This window comes from Cupressus sempervirens, chromosome 8, assembly GCF_028749045.1.
Source record: "Cupressus sempervirens isolate cs-2001-9-10 chromosome 8, ASM2874904v1, whole genome shotgun sequence".
Taxonomy (NCBI): Eukaryota; Viridiplantae; Streptophyta; class Pinopsida; order Cupressales; family Cupressaceae; genus Cupressus; species Cupressus sempervirens.
Genome location: NC_143125.1, coordinates 90,502,130 through 90,519,843, shown reverse-complemented (window position 1 = coordinate 90,519,843; position 17,714 = coordinate 90,502,130). Strand labels below are relative to the sequence as shown.

The window sequence follows — 17,714 nt, the reverse complement described above, 5'->3', positions numbered from 1 at the left end:
AGCTAATTGAGCATGCCATGAAGTAGTTAAGATCTCATAAAGACCTCTATGTCCTTCCCCTGTAAATGGACCTTTATGAGCCTCCAAAATATCCTTGAGGTTATGGCCAATAACCCAATTGGTTTTATACATATGACCAGCGATTAGAAAAAGAACTACAATAGCCAAATGGTGGTGTGCAGTATCGGTCAGCCACAGACCCCCCGTTACTGGGTTGAGCCCTCCACGAAAAGTCAAAAAGTCTGAATATTTCGACCAATTCAGAGTGAAAAATGGGGTCAATCCCTCAGCGAAACTGGGATAAAGTTGAGCTAAAAGCTCACGATTGAAAATAAATTCATGAGGAAGCGGTATCTCTTTAGGGTCCACTCCAGCATCTAAGAGTTGATTAATAGGTAAAGAAACGTGTATTTGGTGTCCTGCCCAAGATAGAGAGCCAAGTCCTAGTAACCCTGCTAAATGGTGGTTCAACATGGATTCTACATCTTGGAACCAAGCCAATTTTGGAGCAGCTTTGTGATAATGGAACCAACCAGCAAAAAGCATTAACGCTGCAAAGATCAATGCACCGATTGCGGTGCAGTAAAGTTGCAATTCACTAGTTATTCCGGATGTTCGCCAAATTTGGAAGAACCCAGAGGTGATTTTTATTCCTTGAAAACCTCCACCCACATCTCCATTCAAAATTTCTTGGCCTACTATCGGCCAAACTACCTGAACACCTGGGTTTAATGTGAGTAGGATCGCCTAACCATGCTTCATAATTGGAGAAACGAGCACCGTGAAAGTACATCCCACTTAGCCAAATAAATATGATGGCTAATTGACCAAAATGAGCACTAAATACTTTGCGAGAGATCTCTTCCAAATCATTGGTATGGCTATCAAAATCATGAGCATCAGCATGTAGGTTCCAGATCCAGGTGGTAGTATTGGGTCCCTTAGCTAGTGTCTTTGAGAAATGACAAGGTTTAGCCCATTTTTCAAATGAGGTTTTAACAGGATCCCTCTCCACTATGATCTTTACTTCCTACAGTGAATGAATGGTCATTGAGTTCTCCTCTTTCCAGACGAGACATGAGAAAAAACCCGCCAAATTAAAAAAGAAAAAGAAAAATGACTATATATTCTAAACTCGTCCCTCTCTTTATTTCCCAATTTAGAACTGGAGCGACTATGATACGGAAGTCCATTTGAGGCAGATGTTCAAATTTATTATGACATATCCGATAGGTGCTTAATGGACCGTTACGAGATATAGAACTTTCTCGCCCAGTGGTAAGATATATAAATATGATACAATCATTATTTTCATATCCAGATTTATTTATCCATATCTCTGGACCCATATGTTATATTAATAAATCTTTCATAAATTCTATTTATGGATGATATTGACTCATATTAAAAGGATTTTTTTAACAATCCATAGATTGTATTCTTTGTTCTATTTTATATTTTTTCATAATGATTATGCAATAAGAGAAGCTAATTCGTTCGAATAGCATGGTAAATTTCATCATCTTGACTATAGGAATCGGGAGATTTTCATTCTCGAAAACGTCCTGTAATCTTTAACTGATTTTGTGCTTCGATATAATTGCTTGGAGCAAGTGCTATAGCTTGCTTCCAACATTCAGCAGCTTGATCAAACCAAGCTTCCGCAATTTCAGGATCTCCCTGTTGAATGGCCTGTTCTCCTCGGTCGGGATAGAGTAACTTCTAAAAGTTTTCTTCCCTTAGAACCGTACTTGAGAGTTTCCTACCTCATATGGCTCAATTAACTATTCTTTAGTCCTTGTACCCATACTTCCAAAATAGGGTAGGTAAATACGTTCAGCTTAATCGAAAGAACAGAATGGGTCAATGACATGAGTTTCAAACTTCACTTTCGATAAATGATTAGGTTTTCTCTTTTCTCCCACCGTAAAAAGATGAAGTATTAGAAATAAAGAGGTCTACTTCAGATTATCCAGATAAAAATCTTTTTAAGAGGTCACTATCTATGTTCTATATAGAAATTTTTGAAGTAATACTTTCCTACCAGGAAAGTATTACTTCACCTCTTTAGGATCTGATGCTACACCGCTGCTCAATAACCTAGTAAATCAACTCTACTACATAAATAGATTCCTTATTTTTGCCCATGAGCAGATTTGATCGTATCAGCCCGAACTTTCAATAATTGATCTTTATGGTGCTTTCTCCATCAATTGAATTGATTTTATTTTATCCATGGACTATCCAGGCTATATTTACCCATTCATATTTGGGCTCCTATGAGGGGTATTCTTTTGACTACAGCTGATAAAAAACCGTTGTTTTGGACGATGCATATGTAGAAAGCCTCTTTTTTTTTCGTACTAAACGAATTCATTCTATAGTACAGATAGCCGCACGTAATGACAGATCAAGGCCATGTTATTAAGAGCTTGTGGTAAAGACGGGTTTCGTTCTAATGCCTAGAAATAATATTCTAAAGCCTTAGTATGTTCCCCATTACTTGTGTGGATAAGACCTATATTATACAATATATAACTTCGATCATAGGGGTCAATTTCCGGTCGCATGGCTTCATAATAATTTTGTAAAGCTTCTGCATATTCCCCTTCGGATTGAGCTGACATTCGTTACGGTCGTTCCTTCAATTGAAATGATCTCCGCTTCAAAACCGTACATGAGAATTTCACCTCATACGGCTCCTCCTTTTTTTACAGAATAAGTACAGAATAAGGAAAGTAATCAATTCAATTGACAAGAAAAAAGATTTTCCTTATGATTATGAATTAGCAGGAACTAGTGTATTTCCAATGAATCTCTAGCTATCCTTCTTGCAAAGATTTTTTTATTATTTAGAATAAATAATAAAGTATTTTAGCTTAGCACTACAAACATAACCTCTAACAATTTCTTTGTCCTTAACGCATTGTATTTTACGAGAATTATTCACTCCAACAGTCTCCGATGGTTCTAGCGGTATCCGAAATACAAACGAGATGGATGTTTGTTGCCTCAACCATTCTAACTAACCCTTAATAAAAAAAAAAAAAAAGTATTCTATATTCTTATTTTATTTATTATAACGAAGCATTTGTGTTGTCGATTTTAACGTGTAGTGCTTTTTCCCTTATGCACACCTATCATATAGATTTGACCATTAACATCTATGTAATAGATATAACCTTTCGCTTAATACTAGAATCTCAGAAGATCAAAGCATCTAAGGTTGCATAAATCGGGGATACACGACAGAAAGAATTGTTCTATTTAGAAAACTCACCTTCACTAAACGTCAGTTTTCACTTTTAATAAATAGAATATAAAAAAAAGTAGAAAGAAAAAAAATCAAATCACACCATCTCTGTAATAGGTAAATTCCTTTTTCTCCCCTGAGGCCATTGGGATTATCTGCAATAATATATCCACTACAATTGTGAAAGTCTTGTCGATAAAATTGTCATTTCTCTGAGATCTAGGCATAGTCAATTTATAAATTTGATAATTTCTTTCATTCCCCATACGGAAATGATTCCATGAACAAAATTATTTGCCAATGCACAATAGCATAATAAATTTTCTTACGATCGCAAATATGTAAACTGAATAAAGAAAAATTGGGAATATTTGAAAGAGTTTATTCAAATTGATAGCAATCAATAAAAAAAATTTGAGAAAATGTTTATGTTTCACGCTCGGTTGCTCACGACCCCAACGATCAAACGAGTAAGTAAACGGAAAATTGGCATAAAATGAAAAAATGATGATTGATTGTGTTTGTGCATACTTATTATATAAGTATAGAATCTATTGAACATATCATTATGATAGAATTTGTGTCATTATGGTACAATTTGTACCATTAATTTGACTTACCGACCGAAGAATTATTAAGAATAATTATAGGAAATTATTCTATAATAACTATAGAATATAATAATTATAGAATCTATCAATAGATCTGGCTTAATTTCACAATTGGATCGGGCAATTAAAACTCTAATCTTCTATAAGAATTATATTAGATTGATGAAAGAAAATAATATCTTGAAATAAGAGGAAAAGCAACTTTGGTAAAATACTCTTTCTTCTGTCTGTCTTTATTCAAAAATACTTGACTTATGCAAAAGTCAGTTATCTCATTTTTGGGCATGAATTAGAAAAAAACTTGTTGTTTTCATTTTGTCAACAAATAAAGGTGTAGGAAAGATGGCTGAGCGGTTCAAGGTGTAGCATTGGAACTGCTATGTAGGCTTCTGTTTACCGGGGGTTCGAATCCCTCTCCTTCCGTATATTTGTATTCTTTTTTGCATCGTTTTATCATTAATCTAAACCCGATAGGATGGTTTCATTTTCCCACAATCTCCTTCCATTTCGGGGTAGAGAAAAAAATATTGAAAAAAAAATAAATATTGAATTGAATAACAATGACATTGTTATGTAACATACAAAGGAACAGATGTGCAGAAATCCTTTCTTTTCATTCCCTTAAAACTGGGAATAATTTAAACTCGACGGGAATAGTATTCTATGACAAATAATTCATTAATCTTCAAACCGATATGCTTATTATCTATTATTTTTTTGACTAATCCACTATACTGTGACTTTTGTTTAATCCGATTTAAATGGGGGGGCACCCTCATTTTATCCTTTTGAAAAATCTCTATATTTTTCTTCACTATATTTCTCAATCCTTGTTTCTCTTTTATAGAAATTAAATCTTGGGGTTTGCAATGATAACTTGGTATATCTACTATACGACCATTGACCAGGATATGCCTATGGTTGACTAATTGTCTGGCTTCAGGAATAGTAAGCGCCATACCCAATCGAAAAAGGATATTATCCAAGTGCATTTCCAGTAATTGTAATAGAACCTGACCTGTTGATCCCTTGGCTCTTCTAGCAATACGAACATATTGAAGTAATTGTCGCTCTGGAAGTCCATAATGAAAACGTAATCTTTGTTTTTCTTTTAGACGGACAGGATATTGAGGCGATAACGGGACATAAAAAACTCCTTATTTCAAGAAATGACATAGACATAAATTAATGTTGGAAAGAGGAATAATATAAACAGCACGAATATTGGAATGATTTTATATACAGAGAGAGAAACAAATTATCTTCAATTTGAAAATAAAAATATTGTAGAGAGAAAAAAAAGATATGTTTCAATCATTGATTTCGTTTCTAGTTGAAACGAATCATGCCACGACAGACCCGGCGGGCTGACGATACGAAAAGTAAGAGCCTTTTCCTTATTTCATAGATTTTAACGATCTATGGTTGATAATGGTAAGAAGTGGAAAGAATTAAAATGAGCCAGCTATCGGGATCGAACCGATGACCATCGCATTACAAGTGCGACGCTCTCACCTCTGAGCTAAGCAGGCTCATATGCATGCAGTATGTAGTCACATGCTTATTGGCTGAAAAGATCTCTTCGAAATTGCTAGAATTATACATAGCAAATCGAATTATAATAATGCAATTCAGATTCAAAACATTGCGTCAATTTATCTTAATGGATTATTATAAAACAATAATGGGGCGTGGCCAAGCGGTAAGGCAGCAGGTTTTGGTCCTGTTATTTCGAAGGTTCGAATCCTTCCTTCCCAGGTGGAACAGTATTATTGAATTGAAAAAAAAAAGACTTATAGAAGGAAAAGATGATTTCGATAAGATTCTAAATAGAGAAAGGGATATTTTTGCGGTGTAGGATGGGATGATAACAACATTGCATCAAAAATGCAGAAAGAATATAATGCTCATGCAAATGAAATAATTGATGGGATGCAATTATTGTTTTATGATTTTGTTCTACAAGAAGGGGATATGGCGGAATCGGTAGACGCTACGGACTCAAATTTTTTGAGCCTTGGTATGGAAACTTACCAAGCGATAGCATCCAAATCTAGGGAACCCTGGGATATTTTGAATGGGCAATCCTGAGCCAAATCCGATTTCTAGAGACAATAGTTTCCTTTCCGAGAACGGGATAGGTGCAGAGACTCAACGGAAGCTATTCTAACAAATCAACATAATTTGGATTGGATACAATCCATTTTTGGAAGTCATAATTGTACGAGGATAAAGATAGAGCCCAATTCTACATGTCAATGTCAACAACAATGAAAATTGGAGTAGGAGGAAAATCCGTTGGTTTTATAGATCGTGAGGGTTCGAGTCCCTCTATCCCGAGGTTATCTGTTTTATTTTCGATTTGTTAAGTGTCTTATAACATAAGAAGTTTTAATTGTATGATCAATGTCTGCTTCTCTTCTATATACATCTTTGTATATAACTGTATATAACATACACAAATAATACACAATATATATTGTGTATTATTTATTGTATATTGTATTGTATTAAATAATGTTTTTAGTTGTATCGTTGCTTCTACTCGTTCAAATGCTGTCTTTTACCCTTTTTGCTAGTTGACAGGAGTTTGGTTACTGTGCTAGTATGATGCACAGGGGAACAGCTAGGATAGCTTAGTTGGTAGAGCAGAGGACTGAAAATCCTTGTGTCACCAGTTCAAATCTAGTTTCTGGCATATACACTTTGTATAAGTATGAAAAAGGATAAGTAGACCTTATTTTATATTTATTTAAATAGAATAAAATAAATAATATTGATTATTTACGAATAGTCATCAGTAATTCTATGTTATTGAATTAATAGGGAAGCGAGTTCGTCCAAGTTATTTCAAAGGGGATAAAAACTACTTGAAATAACTCGAACTAGAGAGCAATTTTCTCTATTTCATTTGTATTAATATCTTCTCATAAAGATAGAAATAAATAGAAACTATTATATAGTTTATAGTTTCCAATTCCTCTGGAAGATTCTATATATAAATGATTTTGATTAATATAAAGATTTAGATAAAGATTTAGAAAAAATAGCTTCCACCTTAGCACTATATAAAAATAGGACTAGATCGGGGTAAAGACCAATACCTATAATTGGTAGAAAGAGGCAGATCAAAATAAAAAGTTCGCGTGGTCTCGAATCTTTAAAATAAGGATTGGGGACATTAAAAACCTTATATCCATAAAACATTCGACGTAACATAGATAACAAATAAATGGGAGTTAATATCATTCCAATTGCCGCTATTGCAGTAATAATGATCCGAAAGGTCGAAGAATAATTATTATTAGTAATTATGCCCAAAAATATCATAAATTCTGCTACAAAACCACTCATTCCTGGCAATGCAAGAGAAGCCATTGAAAAGCTACTGAACATAGTAAAGATTTTAGGAATTGATATAGCGATTCCTCCCATTTCATCAAGAAAAAGAGTACGTATCCTATCATAACTTGTTCCTACTAAGAAAAAAAGTGCAGCGCCAATTAATCCATGAGAAATCATTTGCAAAATGGCTCCATTAAGACCTGTATACGTCATGGAACCAATTCCTATAATTACAAAACCCATATGAGATATTGATGAATAGGCTATCCTTCTTTTCAAATTGCGTTGACCCATAGAAGTTAGAGCTGCATAGATAATTTGCACTGCTCCTATGATAATCAACCACGGCGAAAACAAAGAATGAGCATGAGGTAACAATTCCATATTGATCCGAATCAACCCATATCCTCCCATTTTCAATAGAACTCCGGCCAAAAGCATACATGTACTATAATGTGCTTCCCCATGAGTATCCGGTAACCAGGTATGTAAAGGGAAGATTGGTAATTTTATTGCATAAGTGACCAAAAATCCTAAATATAATAGCATTTCAAGTGTGATGGGATAATCTTTTTTAGCTAATAATTCGAAATCGAATGCTGGTCCATGAGATCCATACAGACCCATACTTAAAGCTCCCATTAAAATAAAAATGGAACCACCCGCGGTATACAAAAGAAATTTTGTGGCTGAATAGAGACGTCTTTTTCCCCCCCACATGGATAAAAGTAAGTACACAGGAATTAGTTCCAACTCCCACATGAGAAAGAAAAGAAGAATATCTCGAGAAGCAAATAATCCCAATTGTCCGCTGTACATTGCCAACATTAAGAAATATAATAATCGTGGATTTCGAGTAACTGGCCAAGCAGCTAAAGTAGCTAAAGTAGTTATAAATCCCGTTAATAAAATAAGTCCAATGGAAAATCCATCAATTCCCAGTTTCCAATGGAAATGAATAAGGCTTATCCAGTTATAATCCTCTTCCAATTGGATTAATGAATTATCAAAATGATAATGATCACGGAATATATAGGTCATTAAAAGAAGATCTAATAAGCAAATACCTAGAGTATACCATCGAATCATTTTATTTCCTTTATGGGGAAATAAAGGGATTAATAACCCCGCAGATATGGGCAAAATCACAATTATTGTTAACCAACGTAAATTACTCATAATGAAGAGAAAAGAGACTTTCTATATCAAAACCCATGCTTTCATTTTTGGGTCGAGTATGGGTTTTGATTAGTGAAAGAGGAAAAGGAGAATGAAAAATATGTATGGGATGAATCTAACTATTTTTCTTTTTTGATGGATCAGTAAGCTAGACCCATACTGCGCGTTGTTTCATGCCATAAATAAACACGTACACTTAAAAAATCCGTTGGACAAGTCGATTCACACCTCTTACAACCTACACAGTCTTCTGTTCTTGGAGCAGAAGCAATTTGCTTAGCTTTACATCCTTCCCAAGGTATCATTTCTAATACATCTGTGGGACACGCTCGTACACACTGGGTACAACCAATACATGTATCATAAATTTTGACTGAATGTGCCATTGAATCTAAGAACTCCATTAGTAGAAAAAGTGTTTCATTGAATAAGATTTTTTTAATATATGGCCAGTGATGATATATTATGAATATCAAGCAAATCAATAATTGTATTATCGGTGATATAATGAATAGATTCGGATTCTATCTTTTTGCTTTATAAAACATTTTACCCAATCTGGTCTTAAACAGATCATTTGGATAATGAGTTAAATATGAATTATGCTCTTGATTGATCTTAGAAAAAATATCTCTATTAAATAAAAGATTTATATCTATTTTTAGGGAGACAAACCTAGTATCTATTTGAATAGAAATAGATATACAAATTTTTCATATGCAAGGAGATCTTTATTACCATTTTAACAAATTAAATTGATCGATACGAGTTGATTTTCTATTACGATATATTGCCAGAACAATAGCTAATCCAATAGCTGCTTTAGCAGCAGCAATAGCTATAACAAAGATCGAAAAGATATCCCCCTTTACTTGCCTACTATCAAAAAAATATGAGAATGTTACTAGGTTTAAATTAACTGCATTGAGTATTAGCTCAAGGCACATAAGTGCTTTAACCATGTTTCGACTTGTTACTAGCCCATAAATACCGATAGAGAATAAATAAGCACCTAAAAGAAGCGCATGTTTGAGCATAATAATTCCTCATACCTTGATCTCTTCAGATACAAACAAAAGTGGTAGTTTCTAATTTACATGAACGATCTATGAAGATAAAACAACGTATTTATGCCGCACGAGAGCTTTCATTTTCAAATTGTTTCTTCTCGACGAGCTATAGTAATGGCTCCTATAAGAGCAATTGGAAGAATTAGAAAAATAAGTTCGAATGGAAGTAAAAAATCAGTGGATAAATGAGCCCCAATATGTTGAATATTGTTTGTTAAATCTCTTTTTAACATTTGATCTGATTTTTGAGTCAGAGATATTCCGAACCATGATATGTTCAAGATAATAGTAATTAGTAAAGAAAAAAGACTCGTACAAACTATTGAAGTAACGCTATCTCTGATAGTCCAGGGAGCGGCATAATTGGGATATTTTGGATTATTTATCAACATCACAGCAAATAGAATCAAAATATTAACAGCTCCTATGTAGATCAGGATTTGTGCAACAGCTACGAAATCCGCGTTCAGTATAATATAGAAAAAAGATATACAAATTAGAACTAACCCCAATGAAAGAGCGGAATAAATTATATTAGTAAGTAATACTACTCCTATACCTCCTAATAGAAGACTTAGCGTTAGAGGAGCCAACAAAAGAATATCAGATATAGATTCAGGTCGATTCATTATGTGTACAATAACTTTGAATATTATTTATTTCCTCCCATTCACTAAATAAAAAGTGAGCCCATTTACCTATATGCTATACTGGATTTGTAATTTCATTTGATATGGGCACTGATTAATTAATCTATAGCTCAATAATTGATTCCGATCAATCATACATCTGCCATTATTAATGGGATGTCAATAGAATTATTTATTCCTGATTTGTCAAAAATTAGAAATATTTTGTTTATTAGATATTCTTTAATTGGAGCTCAATCTAAATAATCGTAGAAATGATTTAATCATAAAATTTGTCCATAGTTTCTTCAGACATATTAAGTTAATATGCTTAGCTCGGAATTGTTTGAATTGTTAAATCTTCAACAACGGATATTGGTAAACGTCCTAAAGCAATGTGATCATAATTTAATTCATGGCGATCATAGGTCGAAAGTTCATATTCTTCAGTCATCGCTAGACAATTGGTGGGGCAATATTCGACACAATTTCCAAAAAAGATACAAATTCCAAAATCAATACTATAATTTTCCAATAGTTTTTTACCCATATCTATTCCGACTTTCCAATCCACAACAGGTAGATTGATCGAGCATACATGGACGCATACTTCACAAGCAATACATTTATCAAATTCAAAGTGGATCCTCCTGCGAAATCGTTCTGATGGGATCCATTTTTCATAGGGATATTGAATAGTAATAGGTAAACGATTCATTTGATATAAGGTAACCATAAAACCTTGCCCAATGTATCTCGCAGCCTGTATTGCTTGTTCACTATAATTCATAAACCCAGTTACCATGGAGAACATGTGTAAAATCTCCTCGAATAATCATAGAAATTTCTTTCTCTTCATAGATTTGATCTATCAAATTTGGATATATTGCAAAATTGATAAGACCCTCTTCACAAAGAAAAGAGAGTTAGTTATAATAAAATAAGTTGGAAAGAGGCTGTTAGTAAAAAATTACCCAAAGCAATAGGTAAAAGAAATTTCTACCCAAGATCCAATAATTGGTCCATTCTTATCCTAGGCAAGGTCCATCTTGCCGTGATAGAAATAAATAAGAACAGATAGGCTTTAGCTAATATAATTAGGATCCCAATTGTTATATTAACGACCCCGCTAATTCCAAAAATAGAATCCCATTCAAAATGTTCCAGAATGGGTATGAATGGAATTGATAAGTTCCACCCGCCCAAGTAAAGAACTGTTACAAAGAATGAAGAAGCTAATAGATTTAGATAAGAAGCAACATAAAATAAACCAAATTTGATACCCAAATATTCAGTTTGATAACCCGCTACCAATTCTTCTTCCACTTCTGGTAAATCAAAGGGCAATCTTTCACATTCTGCCAGAGATGAGATGAAAAAAGCTAAAAACCTTATAGGTTGACGCCACAAATTCCATCCTAAAAAACCATATCTGCACTGTGCTTCAACTATATCAATTATACTTGAACTATTCGATAATTATAGTCGACAGAAACATCACTGTTTTCATCTCTATTCCAAAACCATACGTGAAACTTTCACTTCATACGGCTTCTCAATGGTCATTAAGAAATAAAGAACACAATAAAAAAAAAAAAAGCACCAGATCATAAATTGAACCAATGAGATTCCGTCTGCTACAAATAATAGGAGCTTTTGAACCTATCTTAACCTTCAGTATTCTTTTTGTGAGAGAAAGAAAACTGTGTTAAAGGATTACTTCGTTCTGGATAGCCATTTTTTGAAGTAGATAGAAACATATTGTAGATCGGGGTTCTGGGGAAGTACTACTTGATCATCCCTACCAATGTCAAGTCCTTATTGTTATCCCATTTCTATGGAAATATCTTTGGTCTAGATAAGATATCAGTTTCTTTTTTTTCACTAATCTTTTTTATATCTTGGTGTTTCTCACCATCTACCTTTGCTTGATTTTTAGTATATAATGACGGTAACTTCATACTTTTATACTTTTCCTCCCCGCTATTGGGTCCCAATGACTAATATATGAACTGGGGCACACAGTTTTCACTGATTGTGCATGCTCTCACTCTTGTACATGGGGGATGGGACTTAATCATCTTACTGCAAGATTTGTAAACTGTTTGATCTCACCCATATGACTATCTAGTTTTTTGATCGGAATATTCATCCCATTAAGTTCTGTTTTTCCCTCTTTTTATAACTATAACTAAAAAAGGGAAAAATGAATCTCATATTCCAACGAATCACACGTAGAGATATAGATAACACACATAAAGCTAAAGGAATTTCGTAACTAATAGCTTGAGCAGCAGCTCGGAGACTACCTAAAAAAGAATATTTATTATTGTATGCATATCCTACTATAAGCAGTCCAAGGGGAGCAATACTTGAAATTGCAATCCAAAAAAAAATGCCTATACTAAGATCAATTAAAACAATGTGGCGACCAAAGGGAATTACTAAATAGCCTAAAAAAATAGGTATCACCACTACCGCTGGTCCAATACTAAATAACCAAATATCCCCCCTAGATGGGATAATATCCTCTTTTAGCAGTAATTTTATTCCATTCGTCAAAGCATGAATAATTCCCAAAGGACCAGCGTATTCAGGTCCAATGCGTTGTTGTATTCCCGCAGATATTTTTCTTTCGAGCCATACAATAACTAATACTCCTATCGTAATTCCCAATAGAAGTATAATTATTTCAATTAGAATCCATATAAGACTATATATTTCTTTTGAAAATCCCAATCGAGAAAATAAATTGATAGCTTGTTCTTCGAGATCTGCTATATTAATCACCATTTTAACGATCAACCTCTCCCATAATGATATCTATACTACCCAAAGTCGTCATGATGTCGGCTAATTTCATCCTTTTAACCAGTTGAGGAGGAATCTGCAAATTAATAAAACCAGGTGGTCGGATTTTCCATCTCCAGGGAAAAATGTTATCATCTCCTATAAAAAAAATTCCTAATTCCCCCTTGGGAGCTTCTACTCTCACGTAATGTTCTTGTTTTGATAACTCAAAAGTAGGGGAAGGTTTTTTACTGATAAATCGAGATTCAAAATCGTTCCATTTTGAATCTTTTCCCTTATTTAAATGTCGAACCTCTAAATTCTCATAGGGACCTCCCGGAATTATTTCTAGGGCCTGTCTAATTATTTTTATAGATTCTTTCATTTCTCCGATTCGAAGCAAATAACGAGCTAATGAATCTCCTTCTTTTTGCCATTGGATTTCCCAATCCAATTCATCATAACATTCATAATGATCCACTTTACGAAGATCCCATTGGATTCTGGAAGCTCGTAGCATGGGTCCTGATAAACTCCAATCTATTGCTTCTTCTCTACTAATAATGCCTACTCCCTCAACTCGTCTCAAAAAGATAGGATTGCGTGTAATAAGTCTTTCATATTTGGTCACTTTTGGAAAGAAATAATAGCAAAAATCGAAGCATTTATCTACCCAACCGTAGGGTAAATCTACAGCTACTCCTCCAATACGGAAATAATTATGCATCATTCGCATACCCGTGGCAGCTTCAAATAAATCATATATCATTTCCCTCTCTCTTAAAATATAAAAGAAAGGAGTCTGCGCACCAATATCAGCCATGAAAGGTCCAAGCCATAACAAATGAGAAGCTATACGACTTAACTCTAGCATAATCATTCTAATATAGCTAGCCCTTTTAGGTATTTGAATATTTTCCAACTTTTCTGGTGCATTAACCGTTACCGCCTCTGTGAACATAGTAGCTAAATAATCCCATCGTGTTACAGAGGGGAGATATTGAACAATTGTTCGGTTCTCAGCAATTTTTTCCATACCTCTATGTAAATAACCTAATATAGGTTCACAATCAATAACATCTTCACCATCTAGAGTAACAATAAGTCGAAGAACACCATGCATTGATGGATGATGAGGACCCATACTTACCATCATGAGGTCTTTCTCCCTAGCAACCATAATCATAGCTCTTTCCCTATTAAAAAAATCAATGAGAACAAAAAAAAAGAATGACTCATTAGGATTCAGAATTTAATAAAACATAATTTTTGAAAATTAAAATTTCATTCAAATAAAAATTAACGCAGTCCACGAATATCTAATTGATCGATTAAACGTTTGTAACGAAGTCTATCTTTTTTGAACAGATAAATCAGAAGTCGTTTACGTTTACCCACAATTTTCCTCAAACCTCTTTGGGACGAGTAGTCTCTTCCGTGCAGGTCCAAATGTTCAGTAAGTTTTTGAATTTGACTAGTTAAATAATATACTTGAGATTCAACAGATCCTCTTTGATTCCTAGAGAACAAAGAGGAGCGAACAGACAAATTTTTGATCATAAAAAAATATTCTGAAGTTCAATATTATTTGATTAATTTAATTTAGAGTAAGAAAAAAGAATGAGATCCATTTCTTTTTGTCCATGGTCTATATATTCCTTCCTATGTTTCGATCGAATGAATTTCTCTTCGGCATAAATAAAATGCAACTTTCGTAGAATAAAGTTACCATACTAGCAAGATTTAATGTCAGAGTTTATCCGGGATTATTAAAAAGAATGATACACTCTCCTTTTCCATTGAGAAAGAAAAAAAGGGATGACGGAATGATTAATAAATTCCCATATTTAAGGTCATAGAGAAGAGCTATAGTAGATTATAGAACCATGTCCCTTCATTTTTCCAAGTACCTCTAAGAGACCCTAGAGATTCCCATTGCTCCTCTCTAGGGTCTTGGAGGGTGTACTATAGTTAGACCACTTCCTCTAATTTATTCATTATTTTCTGAGTCTTCTTCATCTACTAAGGGAGGAAGAAAACCCTTGGGCTTTTTTCCCATTAGTAGTTCTCTCGGTATGTTCGGTCTTGGTCCCGTTATTATCATCCCATCCTTCTCACCGAAGAAAAACTCTCTTAAAGAAGAATAACTCGTAACATAAGAAAGAGCTTTTCTTGCGTCCGAATTTGCTTTTTTCCTCCAAACCTTGTTACGATGCTGTTTTTTGGATTTAGAAGTACATTTTTTTGGTACAGCCATAATATTTTTATAGTTCGATTTTATTTAGAAAAAATAGAAAATTTTTGAATATATTATATATTTTTTTATTATACTCTATATTTGTTTTTATTTTGTACACTTCTTATATATCTTTAAATTCAATTCATTGTTTATAGTTTAGTTCCATTTTATGGATAAAAATATGATAGAATATTCTATCATATTTTTATTGCATTTTGGAACCTTATTTATATACTATTTACTAATAACAAGAGATCCACGATACAAATCGATAACAATTAATAAATTCTTACATACACTTACATACATATATCGAATTTTGAGTAAATGAAAACTATATCATTTTAAGATATTCAATTATTTCTCATATTAATAATTCTAATTGGTTTCATTTTCTATTCAATTCTACTCTTAATACTACTATTAATCTACAATGAAAAATTGAATTCTAAATAAGAATGTGTGTGTACATAACTAATAGCTCAGTACCTAAACTGCAAAAGAGTTCCTTCTTGCTCATCTTACAAATATTTGATTAGTATCAGTATTGACCAATGCAAATCTTTTGCAGAAAAAAGAAAAAAAAAAGTAAAAATTAAATATGAAATCGATAGGATTGCATCCCATATTCTATCGTTCTTCTTTATTCATGATCTATCATTTTTATTTTATTCTCTTCAGGGTCTAGTGGATTGGAAACCAAGAATGTGGAATATCAAAATATTGAGAATAATTTTTTAATCTTCCTATGGAATTTATATACAAATATGCTCGGGTCGTGCCTTTCCTTCCGCTTTCATCTTCTGTACCAATCGGATTAGGATCCTTTTTTTTTCCAGGAGCAACTAAGAGTGTTCGCCGTACATGGGCTCTTATTAGCATTTTTCTGTTAAGTGTAGCTATGTTTCTTTCTTTCAATTTGTTCTTGCAACAGATTACCGGTGGTCCCATCTATCGGTATTTCTGGTCCTAGGTTATTAATAATAAGTTTTCATTAGAGTTAGGCTATTTGATTGATCCACTTACTTCCATTATGTTAGTTTTAGTTACAACAGTTGGAACCATGGTTATGATCTACAGCGATACTTATATGTCGCACGATAAAACATATGTGAGGTTTTTTGCTTACCTTAATTTTTTCAATGCTTCTATGCTGGGGTTAGTTATTAGCCCTAATTTATTACAAATATATTTTTTTTGGGAATTAGTAGGAATGTGTTCCTATTTATTGATAGGTTTCTGGTTTACGCGACCCAGCGCGGCTAATGCTTGTCAAAAGGCATTTATAACTAATCGTGCAGGGGATTTTGGACTCTTACTAGGAATTCTAGGTTTTTATTGGGTAACAGGTAGTTTTGAATTTCAATATTTGTTTGAAAAATTAAACGAGTTGACTGCCGTTGATGGGGTTGGTTCATTTTTTGTTACTTCGTGTGCTTTTCTCTTATTTTTAGGTCCAATAGCCAAATCTGCACAATTTCCACTTCATGTATGGTTACCTGATGCTATGGAAGGGCCTACTCCTATTTCAGCTCTTATACATGCCGCTACTATGGTAGCAGCAGGAATTTTTCTTGTAGCTCGATTGTTTCCTCTTTTTAAAGCTCTACCTTTAATAATGTATCTTATCTCTTGGATAGGTGGAATAACAGCTCTATTGGGAGCTACTATGGCTCTCGCTCAAAAAGATCTTAAAAGAGGCTTGGCTTATTCTACTATGTCTCAATTAGGCTACATGATGTTAGCTCTAGGGATAGATTCCTATCGAATCGCTCTGTTCCATTTGATTACACATGCTTATTCCAAGGCATTATTGTTCCTAGGATCCGGATCAGTCATCCATTCCATGGAACCCATTGTTGGATATTGCCCCAGTAAAAGTCAGAATATGGCTCTTATGGGTGGTTTGAGGAAATATATGCCAATTACGGGAATCACGTTTCTTTTAGGAACACTTTCTCTTTCTGGTATTCCACCTTTTTCTTGTTTTTGGTCTAAAGACCAAATTCTTAGTGATAGTAAGTTATATTCTCCCATTTTTGGGGGAATAACTTGGTTCACAGCAGGATTAACTACCTTTTACATGTTTCGTATGTATTTACTTACTTTTGAAGGGGACTTCCGCGTAAATTTAGTTAATCCATATAACAACCATATTGCACTATATTCGACTTCTATGTGGGGAGAGGAGGAATCCGAGATATCAAATAGAACGAGAGCGGATTCTATGTCGAATCAAATTATAGGAAGTAATAATTCCTTTTCCAAAGAAGCATTTAAAATTTCCAATGAGATGGAAGGATTGTACAAAAAGAACAGAGGTTTGGTTATCACTTATCCTTTCTTCTTCCATAAGGGATCTTTTGCATATCCCAAAGAATCGGGCAAGACAATGCTATTTCCTTTAGTTATATTGGGGATATTTACTCTGTTTATTGGATTGATAGGAGTTCCTTTTTTTCGAAGCGGAATGAGTTATGACATATTATCTGAATGGTTTACTTCATCGATGACCCCTTTTGATAAGAAACATCCGGAAAATTGGCCCGAATTTTTACTAGCCGCAATCCCCTCAGTTGGTATAGCATTTTTCGATAT

General features: G+C 33.7%; 2 non-coding genes and 1 pseudogene across 3 annotated transcripts in view; 2 read left to right on the top strand and 1 right to left on the bottom strand.

Moving 5' to 3' along the window:
* Positions 1–17,714, top strand: part of LOC149541771 (light-independent protochlorophyllide reductase iron-sulfur ATP-binding protein pseudogene) — a 142,545-nt pseudogene that overhangs the window by 38,606 nt on the left and 86,225 nt on the right. The gene's annotated exons all lie outside the window — the stretch shown is intronic.
* TRNAT-UGU (transfer RNA threonine (anticodon UGU)) lies at positions 5,324–5,396 on the bottom strand. The gene has a single exon. It is a non-coding gene; the product is annotated as a tRNA-Thr (tRNA).
* On the top strand, positions 6,490–6,562 carry TRNAF-GAA (transfer RNA phenylalanine (anticodon GAA)). Its single transcript has one exon. It is a non-coding gene; the product is annotated as a tRNA-Phe (tRNA).